Genomic DNA, 24833 nt, shown 5'->3' with positions numbered 1-24833 from the left:
ATCCAAAATCTATACAGAACTTTATCAAACTCAACACCCAAAATCCAGTCAAGAAACGGGCAGAAGAGATGAACAGACATTTCTCCAAAGAAAGAATACAAATGTCTAACAAACACATGAAAAAAATGCTCAACATCACTCAGCATCAGGGAAATACAAATTAAAACCACAATGAGATACCACCTCACACCATTCAGAATAACTAAAATTAACAATCCAGCAAACAACAGATATTGGCAAAGATGCAGAGAAAGGGGAACGCTCCTAAGCTGTTGATAGGAGGGTAAATTAGTGCAGGCACTCTGGAAAACAATATGGAAGTTCCTCAAAAAGTTAGAAATAGAACTATCCTATGACCCAGCAATTGTAATACTAGGTATTTATCCAAAGGACACAAAAATAGTGATTCAAAGGGGCACAAGCACCCCAATGTTTATAGGAGCAATGTCCACAATAGCCAAAATACAGAAAGAGCCCAGAGATCCATGAACAGATGAATGGATAAAGAAGATGTTATATATAGATATACATATGTATTTATGCATATATATATAAATTATAGTAAATTATATAAATTATATGTATTTATACATATTTATATAAATATATATTCAAAAAGAATGAGATCTTGCCATTTGCAATAATGTGGATAGAACTAGAGGGTATTATGCTAAGCAAAAAAAGTCAGTCAGAGAAAGAAAAATACTATATGATTTCAGTCATATGTGGAATTTAAGAAACAAACCAGATGAACATTGGGGAAGGGAAGGAAAAATAAAATAAGATGAAATCAGAGAGGGAGGCAAACCATAAGAGACTCTTAACTATAGGAAACAGAGGGTTGCTGGAGGGGAGGGGGGTGGGGGGATGGAGTAACTGAGTAACGAGCATTAAGAAGGGCACTTGCTGTAATGAGTCCTGGGTGTTATATGCAACTGATCAATCACTAAATTCTACCCCTGAAACTAATAATACACTATATGTCAACTAAACTGAATTTAAATTTAAAAATTTATAATTTTTTAACTTCAACGTAGGAGTAAAACATTAAACATTTTTAGAAATATATCTGTTCATATAATATATTAATATTATATATAGTATAAACACATGGTAGCTTCTCTCAAAGTACTTGCATTCTAATGCAGAAGCAAGTATGATGAATAAAACTAGTGGAACATTCTTAGAACAAGGATCAAACTACTCCATGGAAACATCAGATATACCCAACAGGGTGTATGACTGGGGCACTGGCAAAGGGGTCCACTTCTTTGAAGACCTAAAGACGCTCTTTGGACTGAAGTTGATTTGTCCCACTAACATTGACTGTAGGTCCAAGGGCATGTGTAGGTCTAGAAAATACATCTTCCTGGGGCAGGATACACCCGCAAGTCATAAATGTAGTCTGAGAACAAAGTTGAGGAAAGGGAAGCGAGAGGACAGCTACTTACGGAAACTTGCAGTTACTTGGGGACCCGTTCCGGGATCCTGGAGAGCGAGAAGGGGGATACAAAAAGCATCTAGTTAAATGAAAGAGCTAAGAAAATAAGGTTGCTGGCGTGCCTGGGTAGCTTAGTCAGCTAAACATCCAATTTTTGATTTCGGCTCAGGTTGTGCCCTGCATCGGGCTCCATGCTGGGCAGGGAGCCTGCTTAAGATTCTCTCTCTCCCTCTCTCTAGAAAGAAAGGAGCAGGATTCCCACTGGGGGCAGAATAGACACAAGGTTGCCAAAACACTGGAACAGCAGCCCTCACAATAAGCCAGGAGACTGTGAGAGAGGCATGCCTTATGGGGCTATGTATGGAAATGTTCTTCGAAACAGCCTGATTCATTTGAGAATCGTTAGGAGCCATTAGCTGTGGATTTAGACAGTGACATTTCTCAAACTATTTCCCCTGTGTAACCAATAAAAATGGACACTGAGGGAATCCAGAGACCCCATCTTCATGTTCCTACCCTGCCATGAACGAGCTATATAACCATGGGTAGTTCAAGTCTCCTCTCTGAGCTTTTGCTTGCTCATCTATTAAATGGAGAATGTGGAATGAAAGGAATGGCAGTTCTATTATAACAGCACCTAATGAGCGCCTTGTAAGTGTCAAGCCCTATACAGGATATGGACATATACATTGAGAGAGAGAGATAAATGCAGGTATAAATGCTGTATGTATATATCCACAATGTGTATTCACATTACTATTCCATATAGAGTTCATATGTGTCTATTTCATGTGCATTTACATATATATTTCACACGTACTTAAATTATTTTATATATATACATAGGTATATACACATATACACACACACACACACACACACACACACACACACACACATATATATATATATCCTGTGATAACTTCATGAGGTATGAATATGTCATTTTTACCAGAAGGATTAAGAATCTTTCTCTAGGTCACAAACCTATAAGTGGTATTAGTGAGACCCAAAGTGAAGGCATCCAAAGACCATACCCTTGAACCTTCAAACCACACAAGATTATCATGAGGGCCTGAAAATAAATAAAATAAAAGAAAGAACTATGCACAAAAAACCCTGATGTACCCTACAAATTCTAGAATATTATCTTTTTTAAATAATAGAAAAATAAACAGGGCTGTTCTATTGCAATTTTATACGACACGCAGTTTTTCTTCTCCTAGGTTCTTCCATTCTGCGTTCTGGCAATATTCATCTAACGTTCAAAGTTAAAAAAGAAAGATCCATCCACTTCTCAAATGCACTTGTGATTATTTTTCTATTATTCCATACACTGCGCTCTCATAAAGCCATCTCCAATACATCTTCCCTCGGCATCTGTGTCCTGGTTTATCTTCTCCTCACACCCTGTCTGCTCTGAGCCTTATAATGAAACCAAAGGTTAAATGTTTGTAGACTCACTCAACACCCACAACATTAAAACAATTGGATGGGAAATAATCTCTTCTCAACATGCTGGGGGAGATGTGCTAGACACCCATTAGAGTTAATGGAAGTTACAGCCAAAATCAAGGTGAAGGCTCTGCTCCCAAGGGCACAATGGCAAAGAGAAGAACAGGGAAAGTTTAAATTGGAAAAACTCCACAGCTACATAAAGACTCAAGGAATCTGAATACTAGACTTTGTGAAAATTGCCTCTCTCTGAGACCTGGTCTCTATCCTCGGCCTCAGACAAAGGTGGGACTAGCTCTTCCATTTAGTAGCTATGAAACCTTGAGAAAGGAATTAACCCCGACTGGATCTCAGTTTATTCATCATTAGAAAGGGCATAAGAGAGGTATATAATTAACCTGAATGTGATAGATTATATGGGAGGCTAAACAATATTACACATGCGGAATGTAGATAATCTGTAAATAAGCTACGGCTATCATTACTATCTTTATTATCATCTCCATCACAAGGAACAGCACCTTGATGACTTTCACAGAAGAGACAATGTATTAGATACTAAACTTTTTCTCCAATCAAATGGCTTCCAAGAGCATTAGCATCACAAATCACTAGGACCACCATGGCTACACCTAAATCAGACCGACAGGTAGTCACAGGGTCCTCTTACACCCAGTCTCAGTCCATTCCCACGACGGCTCTAAAACACAGACATTATCCCTATTTCACAGTTGGTAGAAAATGAGACTCAGAGAGATTGAGCTGTATTAAATAGGACATCATGTGTCATATCTGATAAACAAGGGTCAAGGTCAAGATTTTTACAAATCTTTACACAGGAAAATCTATGACCACATATTCATGCTTTCACAGCTGTTCTCTCTTTTGTCCCTGCACCATCACCACAATTCCCACATTCAGTCATAAGTAGAGCAGATCATAAGAAGGGGGTCATGAACCTGCAAATGTGGTTTTTACACCCAGTCTGTTCAGAGGGTATTTGTCCTGTGGGCTTTCACATGGGATATTGAGGGCCCTTGACAAGTACCAGCCAATCAACATTGGAGACCCCTGACTGGATCCATGCTTCCTGAGTAGCATCAAAGACATTCCTCTGAACCATGAGCACAACATCAACATGTAAGGTCCACATAGGAAAGGAAATAAGGTCCAACTCTTTTTGAAGATACCCCAATCATAATAGGAAAATAGAAGCTATTCTAAAATTACAAAGGGTACCCAGATATATCTAAAAATGGAGAGGTGGCTTTGAAAGTGATATAGAGGGTGGTATGGGGAAGACACAGGTATGCTCAGCACTGAAATGCCTGCTGACCTTAGACTCTACCTTTTAGTGTGGATCCCTAAAAAGCCTCACCTAATTCTGTTTAAATATTTCCTTTCTAAGGTTCCTTAGGACAAACACCCAAAATGTGAGGGCAAACCCTCCCTCGGTTTATAGAGGACTTGAAATTTTGTCATCTTGTTCCCCTTATGGGTCTCCTATGTGAATTCCTCTTCAGGGGAGAATTCCTCATCTCTGGAGAGGCAGATATGAGACAGAAGCAGACAGTAAGCCCTGGAGTTTAAAATAAAAAGGAGAACAAAGTCCAAACAACAACAACAAAACCCAGCAGTCCCCAGTCCTGTGGACAAATCAAAGTATGGACAGATGTCATGTGGACAGAAGGGTCTCAACCCCAGTGTTCATGGGTGGGTTGCCTTTGGTTTGAAAAGTCTTCCAAAACGCAGAACATTTCACCTGAGTCGGACACAGATAAACAGAAACCTCAGTCATCAATGAAGAGCCCAGGGAACATCTGAAATGAGAACTATGACACTTCGGGTCAGACAGTCTCTTAGCGAGTCAGTTTGAGTCTCAGATTTCAACTCCATCTTTAAAGCAAAGTCCCATTCACAGGTTATTTCACTTAATCTTTGTGATAATACTTTGGGGTGCGTACTATCATTCCCAGTGCAGAGATGAGGAGATTGAGGCAGGAGAAATTAAATTGAAATGCTCAAGGCCAGAAAACGTTTAAATAGCAGAGTTGGGATTCAAATCCAGGTCCCCTAATTTCAAATCCAAGGCTCTTTGTACTACACCACATTATCCCCCATCCTGTACTTTCCTGCCTAGATGCATCCCGTCCCAGTATTAGGACAAGTTGTCATTTTTCTGTGTGTGAGTCTCATGGTTGGCTCCGCTCTGCTTTATCTAAGCCACTCTTTCTTCCCTACTTCTACTCCAGAAACAGTCAACCTAAAAATGAAGGAAGCATCCCCTTAAATTCTCCAGTGGAAAGGGGGGAAAAAAAATGGTTTTCCGTTCCTTTCTTGGATTCACAGATAACAGCAGAGACACAACCCAGCCCCGGATTGCTGCTGCTATCGTCCTCTGTGTGCTTTATTCTTCCACATACACCTCAATTTGCCCCAGAAAGAAACGGATATCTGATATGACAAGTGTATGGGTTTTTTTTCCTGGAGATCTGACTGTTCATTTTTTCCTTGGAAGGGCCAGAGTGTCTTTCAAAAGTTTCAGCCCTGGGTTTTTGAGAAACTTATCCGTGTGGCATGTCTGTCACTTTTCACAGTCCTCAAGTGAATCTTGGCAATTTTCACATAATGGCATTTGTTGACAGGTTGTTAGGGCTGACAGTGAATATGTTTGAAAAACTGTCAAGCTGGTGAAAAAAAATTAAAGAGAGAGCCTCCTTACATTTGAAACAGCATGTTAAACTGTAAGTACGTCCTCAAAATGCAGAGACCTCCACTTCTCATCAAGTTACATGCTCAAGAGTGACAGTCTGAGAAGGGAGAATCCCTAAAAATTAATGTCATCTTGTCACTTCAAAGGTCATACGGCACATTACCACTAAACTCTATTTATCTGCATAAAATTGAGTTTGCCTTTAATGCTCAATAACAGGTGAATGGAGAGAGGAGCCTCTGCCAATGTAGTCAATGTGATGCAAGGCGTTTAATTGGGCAAGCAGAACTGCCCAAGGAGTTGGCAGGGAGCCCTAAGATGCGGCACTGCAACTGAGTCAGTCACTTGGGCCACCGTTGTGGCTTACCTTTAATCAATAGACTTTCCAGGAAGGAGTTAGCTGATGAGCAGTGACTGAGACAATGAATGGGCAGAGTGGCAATGTCAGTTCCCCACCACTCTGACAAAAGAAAACCCACCATGTGTCCCAAAGGGTCACATTTATTGGGCATATCAGAGGTCACAGAGAATGACCGAGGGCCAAATACATGGCATTTTCTTATGGCCACTGAGATGTGGTAATGACCAAATCTGACCGCCAAATGCTCATGGTAGGGAGTGGAGGGGGATTTTTATGTGCAGTCCTGGCCTAGATGCCATGTAACAACACATGTTCACCCTAGAAAGCTTACCACCTGGCAGGAACTCAAGATAAGTACCTGAGTCATGAAATCACAGTATGACAGAATAATGAAACTTCCAGAAATTAAGAGAAGTAATGATGTAGATCGCATTGTTGCCTCCTCTTGGCTTGCTCAATTTTTGCTTGCTGAAATCTCTTCACAGCTGCTAGATTTATCCCTGAACGTCTGCAGAGACAATTCTGGCATTAGTTTCATCAGTTCTCCGAATATGAAACTCATTGTACTTGTTTGCTTGGTGATCATCAGCTGTGGCCAACAAACAGGTATATCAAAAAATCAGCTATTCCTAAATTACTTTAATAGCTGTATGTCCATAGGAAACTTAAGCTCTCCGAGACTCAGTTCCCTTGTCTGGAGTATGGACCAATGTTATCTGGATGGACTAATGCTATTTGTGATGACATTTGTATAAGTATCACACCAAGTCTGATACGTACTAGGTGCCAAAACATTTTCGCATGGAAGACATGGGTCCCTGGGGGGATGGAGGAGATCGAGGTCATAGAAATTTCTACCAACTTTGCTTCATGCTTCAGACGGCTTTCTTTGCTTTTTCTCTAAAGCTAACCAATCTCCTTCCTAAAAACAGGATCTATCTCTAGCCATCAGTTTAGTTTCTACCAGGACCTCTGGATAAACTTGTGTCCAAGTGCATCGTAAACAACCCCTTTAATTCCTTGGTTCTCATTGGGAGCATTTCCACCAGGGCCTCCCTCCACTGGCTTTCATCTAAACAATATCCTGGACTTTGCAAGCTCTGCAAGATGTGGAGTTTAATCAACCAAGAGGTCTGAGGGGCTGGCAGGGCATCACGCCTGAGGGGTAGGGCTGCTGTCTCCTCCCCGCTGAGGGAAGAGTTTGTCGTTCAGGAGAGTCAAGTCCGATTTTACAGTGCTGTCTCTGAGATTACTCAGTGGGGTGGGCAGAAAGCTGACAACGGAGAGATCCTAAAGCATTGGGACTCGCCTTCACGGCACAAGGCTCCGGCTGGAGCAGGGGGCACAGAGATGAGAGAAAAACCAAACACTTCTAGAGACAGCTAATAATAATAAAAAAGAGAAATGAAATTTTTATTAACTGTAAAAAATACGCAGAAAAGTACACAAATCACAAATGTACCTCAAAGAATTTTTATAAAGCACCTATATACTCTTATAACCAGATTAAGAAATGATTAAAAACATGTAGAATGTGACCAGCTGCCTGGTACTTCTTGCTACCCCCTAGTTACCAGCCACTTCCTCCTCACTTCTACCCCATAGACTCTGTTTGCTTGCCTTTGGACTTTACACAAATGGAATCACACCATATGTACTCCTTTACATCTGGCTTCTAACACTTAATGTTATTTTTGTGAGATTCAACCAAATTGCTACATACAGCAATAGTTTTTTTTTCACTGATGGACTATCGACAGACATTTGAGTTGTTTGGGGGTTTTGCAAATGTGAATAGTGTTTCTGTGACCATTTCTGCACATGTCCTTTGGGCTACATATGTATGCACTTCTGTGGGGTGTATACCTAGGATGAAATTGCTAATTGCAGGGTCTGCAGATGTTTAGCTTTAATGGAGAGTGCCAAAGAGTTTACCAAGGTGGCTGTGCCAGTTTATACCCCGACCAGCGGCAAATGAGTGTTCAGTTGCTTCACACTCTCCTCAGCACTTGGTGTCATTGGGCAAAACATGCTGGTCATTCCCCTGCTTATGAATAATAGCAACTTCTTACTGAGGTTTTATCATATACCAACTCAGAGTTAAGAAGTTTACATATTTAATAGGTCTGAATCTTTCAGAAGCAATATCCCCATAGCTTCTGATTAGGAAACTGATATTCAAAGAAATAAGGCTTTTTGTCTAATGTCACCTGATTCCTGTATGAGAACTAGGTAGGATACAATCCCAACCCTGTATGACCTCAAAGTCTCTATTATTTCACATCATGCTATGTTCTTCTCAATCGACTCTTGATTAATTTAAAAGATTTTTTTTTCTTCCTGCAAAGATTTAAAAACTGACAGTCATGATGAAGTATCTTAGTGAGTTCAAGTTGCCATAATGAATTCCCACTAATGCGTTTGCTTAGACAACAGACATTTATTTTTCACAGTTCTAGAGGTGGGGAAATCCCAAGATCAAGAACACCAGCCTAGCTGTTTCCTGGTAAGGGTCCACTGTGTAGTTTGCAGATGCCTGTCATCTCATTACATCCTCATATGGGAGAGAGAAAGAAAGAGAAAAGAGAGATAAAGAAGAAAAAGTGTCTCTTTTTATCAGGATACTAATCCCATCATGAGGGTTCTACTTCCATCTCCAAGTGCCATCATATTAGGGGTTAGAGATTCAATATATGAATTTTGAGGTGACACAAATATTCAGTCAATAGTGTAGTGTAATTGACCAAGCCACAAACTATTACTTATAAGGCAATGTGAAACTAAGCCATTAAAAAGGTGAAAATCACTGGGAAAAAGCGTTCCACAATGTATGCAACGGTGAACATGTTAATGGTTGGAAACTTCAATACTGTGTCTCAATGAAACAAGCTTTCTCTGAACCCTCTGAACTAGCTGGACCTGTGCTTTTGTATTTCTTTAACTGCAAACACAGAGCAGGACATGCTCAAGGACTGCAAGCTGGTTTTCTGGTATGTAGAAGAGACCTGAGTCAAGAGACAAAAGAATGCTGGTCCCACTGAGGTACTACGGGTGATTTAAAAGGGACATTTATTAACCTAGCAAGCCTCTTCTCATACTACCTTACACCAGTTAGAATGGCAAAAATCAATAATGCAGGAAACAACAAATGTTGGAGAGGATGTGGGGAAAGGGGAACCCTCTTACACTGTTGGTGGGAATGTAAAGCCACTTTGGAAAACAGTGTTAAGGTTGCTCAAAAAGTTAAAAATAGAGCTACCCTATGATCCAACAATTGCACTACTGGGTATTTACCCCAAAGATACAGATGTAGGGAAAAGAAAGGGCACATGCACCCCAATGTTCATAGCAGCAATGTCCACAGTAGCCAAACTGTGGAAGGAGCCAAGATGCCCTTCAACAAATGAATTGATAAAGAAGATGTGGCTCATATATACAATAGAATATTACTGAGCCATCAGAAAGGATGAATACTCACCATTTGCATCAACATGGACGGAACTGGAGGAGATTATGCTGAGTGAAATAAGTCAAGTAGAGAAAGACGATTAAAATATGATTTCACTCATACGTGGAACATAAGGAATAGCATGGAGGACATTAGGGGAATGAAGGGGAAACTGAAGCGGGGACAGAGGGGGAGATGAACTATGAGAGACTATGGACTCTGGGAAACAATCTGAGGGTTTCAGAGGGGACGGGGTGGGGGAATGGTGTAGCATGGCGATGGGTATTAAAGAAGTCATGTATTGTAATGAGCACTGGGTGTTCATATGCAAATAAGGAATCATGTGACACTACATCAGAAACTAATGATGTACTGTATGGTAACTAACATAACATAATAAAAAAAAGAACATATTTCTCAAGATACAAATTAACCATAAAACCTTAGCCCCCTCTCTTTCTAGCATTCTAGACTCCAGCACTGCCTAAAGCTCAAGTCTGAGCTTCTCTCCATTTTTGGACATAGGGTCTTCAATAAAAACCGAAGAGTACTTATCTATGGCTTCTTCTCTTTGTCTCAAGGCTATTTAATAAAGTTTTCTTCTGTAGCTCTGCTGTCTACCATACCTCTCTCTTCTCTCTTCATCCCCAACCTACCCTTTTAGTCTAAAATTCCATCACGTAAGGGAGTCATAGATCTGTGAAACATGTCTTTAATGTAGCCCACACCGTTCCGAAAGCCCCTGAAAACCAAGTTTCTGTTGAAGATCTTAGAGTTGGGTGTGAAGATGAACTAGAATTTAATAAATGATTTATAGCATCACCCTTAGAAGCATACACACACAGGAGCATTCATAGAAGCATCTATGCCTTTGAAAATAGAGTAAAATCAAAGGAATACTGCAAGGACTAATAATAGAGTGATTTTGTGTATTTTTGTTTTAGGGATCAAAATATAAAATATGAGTCAAAAGAACAAGGTTGGGGGCGCCTGGTGGTGGCTCAGTGGGTTAAGCCTCTGCCTTTGGCTCAGGTCATGATCTCAGGGTCCTGCGATCCAGCTCTCTGCTCTGAAAGGAGCCAGCTTCACCCTCTCTCTCTACCTGCCTCTCTGCCTACTTGTGATATCTCTCTCTGTCAAATAAATAAATGAAATCTTTAAAAAAAAAAAAAAACGACAAGGTTGGTACCTACAGATTCAAAAGTAACAGAAATACAAGGAAATTGTTTTCTCTTACCCACAGTTGTTGAGATCACTTAGTTTCTGAGTTGAGCAACTTCAGATGTCACACAACATACCAAGAGTAAAACAAGACCTACTCAGTCTTCCCCACTGAATTCCAACCAAGGATTTGCATCTAAGATGTGAACCTGGGCAAGTAACTTACCCCAAAATAACAGCTGCAAACCCTCACGACTCTTTGAAGAACTAAATTCAGTATTACATACTAAACACTTAGAAGGCCCCTGGGCACTGAATAAGTCCTCAATAGCTATCAAGAGCTTGGTGGGTAGATGGCTTTCCTAACCAGGCAGTGTCTGAATCACCCAACCCCTACACTGGATTCCTTGTACCCAAATTTTGTAATCTCCCAGTGGATCACCAAAGAATTCATGTCACTTAGCTGTTGTCTACCACCTTTGTTCAGTTCAAGATATCAGATCTAAGAATTTGATATTCCTTCTAATATTATAGGCTCTTTTTAAATATGAACGAATAACCTGGGACAAACTTTCAAGGAAAGTGTCATTCATAAGTGACATATTCACTTCCTTTCCTCCTCTCTCCCTGGAACTTTCTTTCCTTTGCCTCTAGGTCCCAGGTGCCCATGTATCACCTGTTAGCCTCTGATGAACCTCAAATCTGATGGCCCTATTCATCTGATGCTTCTTCCTGTATGAGGCCCTATTCCAAAAATAGTGATCCTTTAACAAAATACCCAGTGAGCCATTCTTTAGATTCATCAAGCCCTTCTAACTCTCAGCTCTTCTGATAAGAGTCCTTTTATGTCAGCAAGCAATGTCAATGAGATAAATTTACACTAAAGTCCTAGACTATATTACTGATCTGAGAGTACCTGCATTTTAAAAGGATACATGTTAAGGCAACCAAATCTTCCTGGAAAGAAAGGCAACATGACTATAGCACTTCCAGGCTCCACGGAGGGATCATATGTACGGTGGAAACACCGTTCTAGCATGTCAGATCACACAGAGACTCCATCTGTCTTAGAAGTGCAACAAGGGTTTAGGCAGGTCGTTGCGGCTGATTTCCTAGTTTCCTGCCACAGCAGAGCGCATGGTCTCCAAAGAGACCTTGTGGAACTGGGGAGAAGGACAGTAATTACAGAACCCATGCATGGTACCAAGCATGTATTCGATGTTATGAGGGTGCAAAGAAGACAGTCTCTGTTCTGGAACTTGCAAGGTTAACCCTGCCATCATGCCCTTACAAGGGGGAAGTCCATTTCTAGAATCTCCTTCCCCACACAGATTCAGGTAAGATTCTGCCAATGATGGGAATTTGCATGACATTTAGAAGCTGGCAGAGAAGCAGATGCCATTGTTTTAGGAACACTCCGGCAGCCAGATGTGACAGCTTCATAGACCTCTCTGTGAGCTTCCACTGTGCAGGATGGCACTAGATACAGTGGTTCCTCCTCATTCCCAGGGGCTATGACTTCTCCATTTGCCCCATTGTGTCAAGCCTTGGTTACTAGTGACTGTGTTTCTGATCTTCTGGCTTCCAAATCATCAAAACTAGACTTCTCCCACATTCATGGATGCCACGTTCAAATAGTATACTTCCTTTTCCCATAATACTTGTGGTGGTTCTGTTTTCCTGACTGATCCCAGACTAATACTATAGCTTTTCTTTCTTTTTTTTTTCCATTTTATGGAAAATGAAACATGGCAGTATTTGCTAACTCCTCCCAGTAAGATAAGTTTAATCATCCTCATTTTGAATCTGGGCTGCTCTTAGTGAGCTCCACAAGACAGACTAGTACATATGAGTCACATGAACTCAAAGGCTACGTGCTCACCTGAATATGGGGGTTATTACTATGTATGAGTTATTGTTTACACCTATAAGCTGAAGAAGTCCATGTAAATTAAGCATACATTTTATTTTTTAAAAAAAGACTTTATTGCCTTATTTGAGAGAGAGAGAGAGAGCACAAGCAGGGGGCAGGAGAGGGAGAAGCAGGGTCCCCACTGAGTAGGGAGCCTGACACAGGGCTGGATCCCAGGACCCCAGGATCATGACCTGAGTGGAAGGCAATGCTTAACTGACTGAGCCACCCAGATACCCCCAAGCATAAATTTTAGAGATGTGTTTTCATTATTATAAATTCCAATACAATGTACATCCATACCATAGACTAATTATTAACATTAGAATAGTGAATTGATATGTTTACTATGAATGTACTGACTCTATCAGAAATAGATCAGAACTTGGGGAAGGCTATGTGTTCTCAGAGATATAGGGATTTCACTAAGCTGTGAGGAAGATGTACTAAAGCAACCCTACATCCTGATTTCATGACCCTACGTGGGTTTATCATTCTAAGCAAGATGCTCAGAAAGGAAATGTTAAACAGCTTGTGAGCCTGTTGTGAGCTTCTTGATTACTCCAAAATCCTAGGTAGATACCAAAAAATCAGGTGCACCAAGGTAATGATCTCTAAGGCTCCTCTATGGGGATCAGAAATTTAAAAAAAGAAAGAAAGAAAGAGAGAAAAGAAAAGAGAAGGGAAGATAGATATATAGACATTAAGGATGTGGCCAGAATTTCTGAGTGATGATTATTCCCACAGCCCTAAAGTCAGAATATGAAAGTATATTTGGAGACAGGAAATGGGAGAGGCAATTAACCTCTCACGGAATCTAGAAGGTTTATACAAGTCAGTAGGCCCTACTGACTTTGTAGTCCATGCAGACAGTTATCTCTACAGGAAAAAACTCAAAGGAATAGGAGTACTGCTGTTTATAGTTGATTCTATGACTTCAAAAGAAAATTGAATCCAGATCAGTAAGATGAGGCAAGAGATACAGAAGAATGCTAGGGGGAGAAAAAGACTTAAAAAAATTGCATATCCTTTAAATCTGTAATTTCACACATGATAATATATCTTAAACAAACAAGAAGGACAAAATATACATGTACACATACAAAGATAACTAATGCAGCCTTATTTACTAATCAATTAGTTTTAAGGAGTTAAATGATGAAGAGATTTGGAGTTTAGGGGCTCCTGGGTGGCTCAGTCACTTAACTGTCTGACTCTTGATTTCAGCTCAGGTCATGACTGGCTCAGGTGGTAGGATGGAGCCCAAGGCCAGGTTCGGTGCTCAGCAGAGAATCTCCTTGAGAATCTCTCTCTCCCTCTCCTTCCCCTTCCCCTGGCCCCTGTGCATGAGCTCCCGTACTCTCTCCCCTAAAATAAATAAATCTTTTTTTTAAAAAAGAGATTATGACCTTATAAAACACTGATAGAAGACAATGCAAAACAATTAAATTAGAAATTAAACAAGAAAAAATGTCTATAAAATACACAAATATTTTTTTAAAAATACACAACATGCTTCTAAATAATCCATACTCCAAAGGAAAAAAAAAACTATTAGGGAAATGAGGAAATATTTCTACCTGAATAATAATGAAAAACACAATGTATCAAAATGTGCATGTTGCACCTAAAGCAGTGTTTAGAGGGAAATTTGTAGCTTTAAAAGCTTATATTAAAATATAAAATGGTCTAAGATCAATGATACATTGCTAGTAAGACATTAGAAAATGAGAGCAAATTTAAATCAGGTAAATAAAAGGAGGAAATGATAAAGACAGGAAATCAGTGAAATAAAAATCTATAATGAAAAATCAACAAAGCCAAAAGTTGAGTCTTCTAAAAAGATCAATAAAATTGAGCATTACTAACAAATCTGATCAAGAAAAAAAAAGAAAGAAAACTATAAATTACCAATGTCAATAATGAAAGAGGATGTAACTACAGACATTACAATGGTAGTAAGGGACTCTTATGAACAAATATATGGAATTTATTCAACAACACAGATGAAGTAGAAAAATTCCTTGAAAGATACAAATTACCAGAATTTACAGAAAGTAATAGAAACCTGAATCGTACTATATTGAAAAAATGAATTCATAATTAAAAACATTTCCACAAAGAAAATTGCAGGCCTTTTTGAATTCAATAATTAGTCTTACACAAACTCTTTCAGGAAATACAGGAGGGGGGATACTTCCCAACTCATTTTATGAGGCCAATATAACCCTGATACAAAAAAACACAAAACGACAAAAAAGGAAAGAAAATAAATTCAGCCCAAGTACCTTACTGAACAAGATAGAAAAACCCTAGTCAAAATATTTACAAAACATGGGGTGTCTGGGTGGCAGTTCAGCATCTGCCTTCAGCTCAGATCATGATTCCAGCATCCTGGGATCAAGCCCCGCATCAGGCTCCCTACTTGGTGGGAAGCCTGTTTCTCCCTCTCCAGCTCCCCCTGCTTGTGTTCCCTCTCTAGCTGTGTATCTTTTTCTGTCAAATAAATAAAATCTTTAAAAAATATTTACAAAGCAAATCCAGCAATTTATTAAAAGTTAATACATTATGATCAAATAGTCTCTATCATAAGTATGTTAAACTTGGCTTAATATTAGAAAGTACATGAATATAACTGACCATACCCACAGTATAAAGGAAAATTTGCTATAGTTAGCTATCACAATGGTTTCAAAAAAGAATGTGACAAAGTTCACACCCATTCATACTTTAAAAAAAAAAAAAACTCTCAGTACTAGGAACAAAGAAAAATCCCTCAATTTGATAAAAAGTATCTATTATAAAAATAAAACTTACAAATAACATTACATGTATTAGTGAAAAGTGGCATTTTCCCCTAAGATGAGGAATAGGGAAGGATTTCGGCTCTCACTACTTCTGTTTAACAAGAAGTTCTAGCCAGAGCAATAATGCAGGAATAATAAAAGGTATACAAATTTGAAAGAAAAAAGTTAAAATGTCTTTATTTTCAGATTACAATAATTGTGTAATAGAAAATCTTAAGTGATCTAGTTCCTAAGTTTTAGAACTACTAAGTGAATATACAAAAATCCATTCTAATGTACTAACAATGAACTATTACAAAATGAAATTCTAAAATTATACCATTTTACAACAGCAACAAAAATACTTACGTGTAAATTTACAACATAGATGAAGTACACAATATACAAAACTCATGAGGACTCTCATCCTTGAGAACTACAACACTGCTGAGAGAAACTAAGGGGACTCCCTAATAAATGGAGATAGATCATATTCATGGATTTGAGGATTCAGTACTTAGAGATACCAATTCTCTTCCAAACTGAGCTCCAGATCTAACATAGTACCAATCAAAATCCCAGAAGGCGTTATTTTTAACAACTTAAAATCTAATTCTGAAATTTATATAGCAATGCAAAGGATATAGATCTGTGCAGTATTGGTATTGAATGCACAGACAGATCAATGAAAGGGAACAAAGTCCAGAAATAGATATATATGGTAGTAGGTTTTTTGTTTTTTTTTTTAAATAAAGTTACCAAAACAATTCAGCAGAGAAAGGAGGCTTTTCAACAAATGGAGCTAAAGCAACCTAGTATCCATATGGTAAAAAATGAACCACAGCTTTTACTTTACTCCAAATATGAAAACCAATTTAAGACAACTCACAGACCAAACTGTGAAAACCAAACTACAAAACTACTAGGAGACCACACAGGCAAATATCTTCATAGCCTTGAAGTATATCAAACGATGAAAGTTATAATTATAAAAGAATGAGTTAGACTTAAGCAAAAAGAAAAGCCACCGAAAAATATGTGCAACATTTTATTTACCAATCACACCTCAATAAAGTGGTTTACCAGAAAAGGGAGGAAATGTACAGATAAACCACGGACTGAAAGAAAACATTTGCAAAATATTTATCTGACAGTGGACTTAGATCCAGAATATATAAAAAACTCTTAACAAATAAATAAAATACAATGAGCAGCTCAATTTTGGATAACAGAAGGCTGGCAAAGGATTTGAATAGATACTTTATGGAGGAAGACATTTGTATGCTCAATAAGCACATAGGAAAAGTACTCAGCATCAATAGCCACTAGGGAAATAACAAATTAAAACAAAAACTAAACACAAATTAAAACAAACGCAACTACTAGAACGGCTCAGATTAAAAAGCTTGACAGCTGCGGATTTTGGCAAGCATGAGGCAACCATAACTCTCACATACTGCCGGTGAGAACATAAAATGGCACCACCACTTTGGTTAACAGTTTGCCAGTTTCTTACGTTAAACATATGCCTACCTTATGACCAAGAAATCCCAATCCTAGCTATTGACTCAAGAGAAATGAAAACAAATATCTGCACAAAGACCTGCAAAACAATGCTCATAGCAGCTTTATCCATTATCGGCCATAACTGGAAAAAATGTGAATATCCATTAGCAGGTGAATTAATAAATAAAATGGTGACATATCCATGCAATGGGATGCTCTCGGTGATAAAAAGAAATGAATTATTGACACACAAGCCACTATGGAAGAACCTGAAAAACAATAACACTGAATAAAAGAAAGCCATAAATTTAAGAATATATACCATAAAACTGCATTAATAGGAAGTCGTAGAACAAGAGGAAAAAGTAATCGATGATGAAGAGGTCAAGACAGTAGATGCCTATAGGTGACAGGGATTAGCTAGAAAGGACATGCCTTCCTGTCTTCACTTTCTGCAGTGCCGTTAATATTTTTACATCTCGATTGGGATGACAATTAGACAGGTGCATGCATTTGTTAAAACTCATTGAAGATAACTCACTTAAGATATATGTTGATGTATATGTTACCTCCAAAATTTCTGAAAAAGGTCAGGCAGTGCATGACCCAACATCAAAGATTTCATAGGAATGTACACCGATTGTGTGCAATTGACCTAATAGCCTTTAGTTGCAGAGTGGAAAGAGTTTGAGCCTTAATTCCTGCACTTGGAAAATAGTAATTCATATCTTAAAAGATTAAATGTTATAATTCATATAAAGTGTATAGTATAACAGCTAACACAAAGTATGCATTCAATAAATATTCATGTCTCTCTCTTCCTTCATGTGGCTTTATCTTTAAGACCACCTTATAAATGTGGATTGTAGATTGCATCTGTGTTTAAGAACAAAATTATTCTTTTTTTTTTTTTTTACGATTTATTTATTTATTTATTTATTTATCTGACAGACAGAGATCACAAGTAGGCAGAGAGGCAGGCAGAGAGAGAGGAGGAAGCAGGCTCCCCGCTGAGCAGAGAGCCCGATACGGGGCTCGATCCCAGGACCCTGGGATCATGACCTGAGCCAAAGGCAGAGGCTTTAACCCACTGAGCCACCCAGGTGCCCCTAGAACAAAATTATTCTTGTTGTCACTGGACAAAAGGAATAAAACAATTGCCAGCATACTTGAAGTAAAAACAATATAGCCCTTGTATTTTAACATTTTCCTATCAGTAGGACTCAGACAAAATATACATTAAAATAAAGATCATAACCAGCTACGATCGTAAATGAGCTAACAATTTTTGTTAAAAAAAAAAATGTGTCCGCCTTAATTCATTCATTCAGGAAAATAAGCCACACAAAAGTCAAAGGAAAGAAGCCTGTTCGTTAAGGAAAGAAGCCACACAAAAGGCAAAGGAATCAAAGCACTGGGAAACAGAAATTTCTTCATACCCCGGGAACAAAAATTAATTTTAGCAGCAGCGAGCTCCTCAGACCACAGATCTCCTTAGCTGCTCCACTGTGGTGGTCAAACCCCCCCGCCCCCCGCCACTGAGAAGACACTGTTACAGGGCACAGTGGAGTACTGAAAAGATCACAGGTTCTGAAGTCACACAAACGATGGGTTCACATACCAGCACTGTCATTTGCAAGTTGTAGACGACGCACAAGTTACTCAACAATTGTGTGTTTGTTTTCTCATCCATGTGCTAGTCCCTCAAACAATTAATCCCAATAATGTATGCTGATAAATGAAAAAATTAGCAGATGGAGATATAAAGTATGCTCCTCATGGCAGTAGCAGGGTTAAATGAAATAATGCATGTTTAAACACCCTGAAAGTCCTCTGTCTTGGGAGTATTACACACCACTCTTTCTTACTTATTTCCCTGTCCAAATGGGTACCTCAGTGGGAATGCTTCAGAGATCGACTAACATGCTAATACAAATCCCTGGCTCCTGACACCATGTTTAGTCTGCTTGGAAAGTAACTGACACATACACAAACGCATCTGTAATTATCTCAGAAAACCAAACTACATCCTAAAGAGAGCTGGAGGACAAAAGCAACTTGGGATTCACCGGTCAGTCTGACTCCCTCTCAGTAAGCCGCTGCTTTCTGTTACAAGAAGTGTGTCTCACCAATAACAAGTGCTGGCTCCCCAAAATGTGCCCGATGCATTGTTAGCGCCACTCACACTGAGCATGCAGCAGAATAATCACTGACGAGCGTTCCAAGATTTGCTCATAAAATCAGTAATTTTTTTGTCATTCATTGCCATTAACAAGTAACTTGTGACCTAATAAATGTCACTATCCATTTTCTTTAATTAAAATAATAAATATTATGCAGTGACACAGATTGGCATTTATGCCTTCATTTCTGTGACGTGGGATTTATAACCAAGGCTTTTTTTGAGGGATTCCACAAATAAAGGTTATTAAGCTGCCACAAGATGAACACAAGCTCAGGTTAATGAACTTGGACAAGGAAGGGCAGTGATGGATGAAGCCCTCATGCACAAAGAGAAAGGGAATTCCCACCCAAAGTAAAAGCATTATTGGGCTGACAAAAATGTATGTTCCATCCTTCCCAGAAGAATCTCTTCTTGCCTCTGGCATTCAGCTCTTGCTCAAAGTCGACACATGAATCCAATGCTCCCAACCTGAGATCCAGCATGGCTTGGCTCCATCTCCAACTGGTCTGATCCTGGAAATCCAACACAGGGAAATGGACTCAAACTACCCTCAGGGGCAAATATTCCAAATGTTAACTGTTCAAAGCCTCCACAAAGCACTAAATGAAATGGAATTGCACCTCTACATCTGAGATTTATCTTTGTGGATTTAAACCCACCTCAGGATGGCAGACACCTCAACTCAGGAGAGCCGTGAGAGGAGCCAGGCCCGCTGAGTGGTGCCCTCAGTTAGTGCACCAGGCTCCCCGTCCCCCTTAGCCTCTAGTCCCAGCTGTCGTTCGAGGTTGTGGCCGAAGAGCTTTTGTCTAGTTGAGACTAAGTTAGAAATCAGATTTCTCAACAGCTGGGTATTTCAAAGAAAGGCAAAGAAACACAGCAATCTCACCTGGAGGAGTGCGACTTTGAAAGCGGTCATAGTTGAGTTCAAGTTTTGGCTCTATCACACATAGGAGAAAACTGACTCATAGCAACTCAACAAAAATTAGTTCCCAACACAGGGAGAAAGCTTTGCATTCCCATCCCTTCAGTGCCTCAGGTGAGCTAAAATAGTGTATATAATAGTGTATTTAATTTGTACATGTGTCAATTATATATTGTTAGGCAGATATAATATATAATCACATATTTTTAAAAACATACACACATAAGTTCTTGATTTCACCTATGCACACATTACAGTTTATATATTCTTTTTTTTTTTCAGTTTATATATTCTTAATGTAGTTTTTCACTGAAGGTACAAACAAGAAGGATTTACAAGCCCAAACTGATGCCTACTTAAGCATCAGCAAAGAGGAGTTCTCAAAGTAGAAAACCTTCCCCACTGAAGGGCTAGCTAGCGTAACGAGGATATAGCGATACTCTGGGACACATAGACAAGAATCCTTCCCTTCTGAATAATACTTGGGCCATCCTCGCCCTCCGAGACTCTGCTTCTCTGTCTCTCCGTTTCCATAGGCTAAGAGGTGACTATCCTCCAGCTCTAGAGACTCATCTCATCTTTGGATACTGAATATTTTAAACCAGATTTCAGATCAGATCTGTATTAGATAATAATACAAACCTCACAGACTCCTCTTGGGGATTTACAAAATGATGAGCAGATGACAGATGAGGAATGGATGGATGGGTGGGTGGGTAGGTGGATGGATGAACAGACAGATGGATGAAAGAATGAGCAAGAGGCTCCCCAAAGTGCCTGTCACATAATAGGCACTTGGTAATTTTAGCTCTTCTTTTTATTGTGATTAAGGAAACAACAAATTTACACTTTTCTGTTCCGGTCCATGACATATTGATTTCATAGTTAACTCTCCAGAATAATCTACCCTTATATCTCAATGCTCCTGGCATTATCACATGCAGAGGTAGCATCAGGGAGATGTAGATTGTAAGGTAGATCTCTTAGGTCACTAAAAACACTGAAATTTCATGACTTGTGACAGAAAGCTGACCCTCATGAGGCAGCTCTTACTGTTCTAAAGAACTTCCAAAGCCCCAATTTTTTCTTTCAATGATTTTGAGCCCATATACCGAGATAATGCCAATCCCATTTTCCACTGACAACCTTTTGAATGCTTGAAGCACTTGCCACACCACTGAAGGCTGAGTCTAGTACATGGAAGGTTTATTCATCCCTGAGATGAAGGGGCACTAGCCTATTAAACACTTCCTCTTGTCTTAGTGTCGAACTTTCAGCCAACACGTTTCTATCACAGATATAAGCCACATTGAAACTGACATCCCTCTCCCAAGACTCTCCTAAATTTCTGCTTTCTGGATCTGAATCATTTCTTTCCTTTTTTTTTTTTAATTTAATTTTAATTTTTTTTCAGTGTTCCAAAATTCATTCCTTTCTTAGGTATCTCCAGTTTTACTTCCTTGCTGTTACCTAAATTAGCACTTGGTTTCCTTTTCATGTCAGTGTTTACAAGTAAAGAACACAGCCAGTGTCGCTGTGTCCATGAAAACAAGTAAAGCATGACAAAGGAGGGTTGAGGTAAGCAGGCAGGTGAAAGGGCAATGCTCCCTCTCTGGTCTCAGCTCCAAACAAGGGCTTCAAATTCATCCTTAGGCAAAACTGAAAGTTACTGCAAATCACGAAAGCCAAGGATTGATGTCATGGCCAAAACTATGGATATGAAATATATGAAAGGCAAAGGAACTTGTGTTTTGAGCTAATAGTGGTATAATTCAGAGAGATATAAACCAGAAACGTTATATTTTTTTTTCTCCAGTCACCGCCCTGGACTACAGTTTATTTTCTAACTGTATTCTTTTAGTAAACTTTGGACTAGATTCCAAAATCTCATGATAATTTTCAGTACTCTAAGTCCAGGCAACCTTGTGACTCCAAACTCACATCCACTTTGAAATGCCCCCCAATTTGTTATCACCAACTTGGTCTTGTAACTCTTAGGGAACTAGGAGGGGAAGTGTTTTCATTTTCACTCCTCTCCTCCTAGCACTTTGAAGGGAGGGAAATCCAAACGCTAGTTTCAAGGTATCTCTTCCCTGGAATCGAGAACTTGGAGCAAAATGGTCACCTGCCTGGTGGCTGTGAAGTTACTCTCACTCTGTCATTGTCTAAGGATTCTGTTGGCTACCAACTATCTTTACAATATGGTGATCTCCTTCCAGAGGAGCCCTGGTCTTCTGGGATGGTAGACAACTTCACCCTGACCCTGTCAATCACCAGGGACCCTAAAGATGGGAAGTTTTGTTCCCATTCAACCACACTCATGATCATGTCCCTACTCAACCCATCTAAGAAGGACAGCACGACAAAGCCTGCTTCTCTAAATCCATCCTCATTCACATGGAGTCAAAGAACTGCTCAGTCTCCTTCTGTGCTCTCTGAGGGTCACAAGGGCCTGGAAAGGGGTAGTTTTCTCATCTCTTTTCCCAGGCATGTCCTGACTTCAGAAATCTCTAGGGAAGAAGCATCAGTCCCTTAGTCCCTGTGTTCAGACACACTCCCAAATTCCAGGGACCATATGTCAATAACCCCAAGAGTGTCCTCACCATGCTCCACTCTGACAAAATGGTACCACCAGGCTGGGCTTGAAGGTTCCCAATGCAGTCACCATTCAATGGGTATGACATACCAATTTCCACTTCTTTAAAGCATCCCCAGTCTACAGAAGTATGTCCCTGAAGACATTCCCTTACTTGGCTTTGTGGGGAGCAGAAGGAAAAAAATCAAAAATTCTTCAACTTTAAGCCAACAACTCATGACTCTGGTACTCCCCCACACTGACCTCCATCCCCAGACTTCTGTTACTTTAGACTAGTGGAAGAGGCAGTTCTACAAACTCTCGCAAAGCGGGGGTGGAGTCAGGGTCCAAAAGTTAGTGTCTAGCCCCAAATCCTGACAGCTCTCTGGAATGGATGGTTTCCTTAGCATCCGTGTTTCTAGCTCCAAGGCAAAAGGTAAACCCTCCCTTGCCACATCTTGCAAGAGGAGTGTGTCCAGCCCTTCTCACAGTTAACATGCATACAAATTACCTGGGGACCATGTCACAGTGTATCTGCTCATTCAGCAGGTGCAGGGTAGATCCTGAAGTTCTGCACATCTCACCAGCTCCTTGGCACTTCTGCTGCCACCCTGAGTCTACAAGTCACACTTCAGCACTTGGGTTTCATTTTCTTTGGTGTTTTTAAGGCCTGGCAAATCTCTTTATTCTCAAAGTCTCAAACTCTCCGGTATCTAATGTTGACCAAGTGTTTCATGTAGGGCAAATACTGTGCTAAGTCCATCACATGCATTATACCTGAATTCTCTCAAAAACTTCCTGAAACACCTACAAATCTTCATATCAATTTTAAAGATGGGGAACCTGGTCCTTAGAGGGGCTGGACCACTAGACTCGGGCTTTAAGGTCAGCAGCTGGCATAGCTGTATGCTCCTGAACACCGGTCAGAAGAAGGCAGACCCTCCCCCCCCCAAAAAAAAAGAAAGAAAGAAAGAAGGAGAAGAAGAATATAGCAAAGAAATTGCAATGAGCAACTGGAGGGTACAAGGAAACTTCATTAAGTGATGTTTACATCGGAAGAGGATGTCCCTGAGCTGGTCATCCCTCATAGGAAAATTGCAATATTGAGCTCCTGAAATAGTCTGAGACACGTTTAAGCATAGATTTACATCATGAACTCCATCACTTTCCTCTTCCCTCATTTACAGCTGCCAAGTTCAAGCAACCTCTTCTATGTCAAGGGGGACCCCATGAATAATAGATATGTCATTTTTAACTGTCAACAACATACCTTGTAAATGGTGTATGCAGGTTTTTAAATAAACCAGCAAACCATTCTTCTCGCATCATTTTTATACCACACTTTGCAGCAAAACTAAAAATTATCTGAAAAGAAAGCACGTGGTTTAAGCTACAGAATCACACTCACCCACACGTTCTTGTCTGCATTGAATATTTCATTGGGTTTTGCTTCCCCCTCCTCTACCCTGATAACAACCGTCTGCTATAGAGACAACACAATTAAACTATTTCAGCATTTTCCCTCAGTTAAATAGGCTCATCTTTCCGTGTGACAGTTAGTTTATGGAGTCAGAAAGGGACCGCTGTCGTTCATTCCTACTTGTAAGTGACATTGGGATGATTAAGAAAACAAACTGTTTCCTTCCAACAAGACCCTGGCTGGTTGTGGGTTTTCACTGCTCCTGGTTTGGACAAGGTGACATGAATTTCCCATTCTCTTGTGATGAAAGGGCATTTATCCTGAGACAAAATCTTGTCACAAGTGCCCATGCCTCCACACAAAGTAAGTCTTTAGGCCTATCTGTCAGGTGATACAAGAGTGTCAAATCACCGAAAACCAAATCTGTGGCTACCCCACAATCCATCAACAGGGGACTCCTCAAATGCCAGGCACATCAAAACTGAAATATAATTCCTAACATAAGGAAATGGAATATTCTTGATTACCTTCTCTTGAAATGCTTTTATTTTGGAAAATTTCGAACATACGCAAAAGTACAGAGAATACTGTAATGACTTCCATTCCTCTCCCCTTTGATAATTGATTGACTCAGAGAAATAATGTTTTTACTAGGCTTACTTCCTCCCCACTTGTGGATCTTTGTGAAATAAATCTTGGACAGTCTATCATTCTAAGCTTTAATGTAAATTATCTTTAAATATGATTCAAATACGGTCTCTCATTTCCATCCCAACTACCCTGTTTTTATTCAGACTTCTTTGTTTAAAGCCACCAAGTTTGTGGCATACTATCACAGCAGCCATGAGAAATAAATACACCTACCCTGGACAATTACCGCCTCCACGTCTTCTACAAATCAGGACTCTGCACCCCGCTGACTGCCCTGAAGATGAAGAACATAAATCT

Source organism: Martes martes (genome assembly GCF_963455335.1).
Source record: "Martes martes genome assembly, chromosome: 17".
NCBI classification, from domain to species: Eukaryota; Metazoa; Chordata; class Mammalia; order Carnivora; family Mustelidae; genus Martes; species Martes martes.
This window is presented reverse-complemented; position numbering follows the sequence as displayed.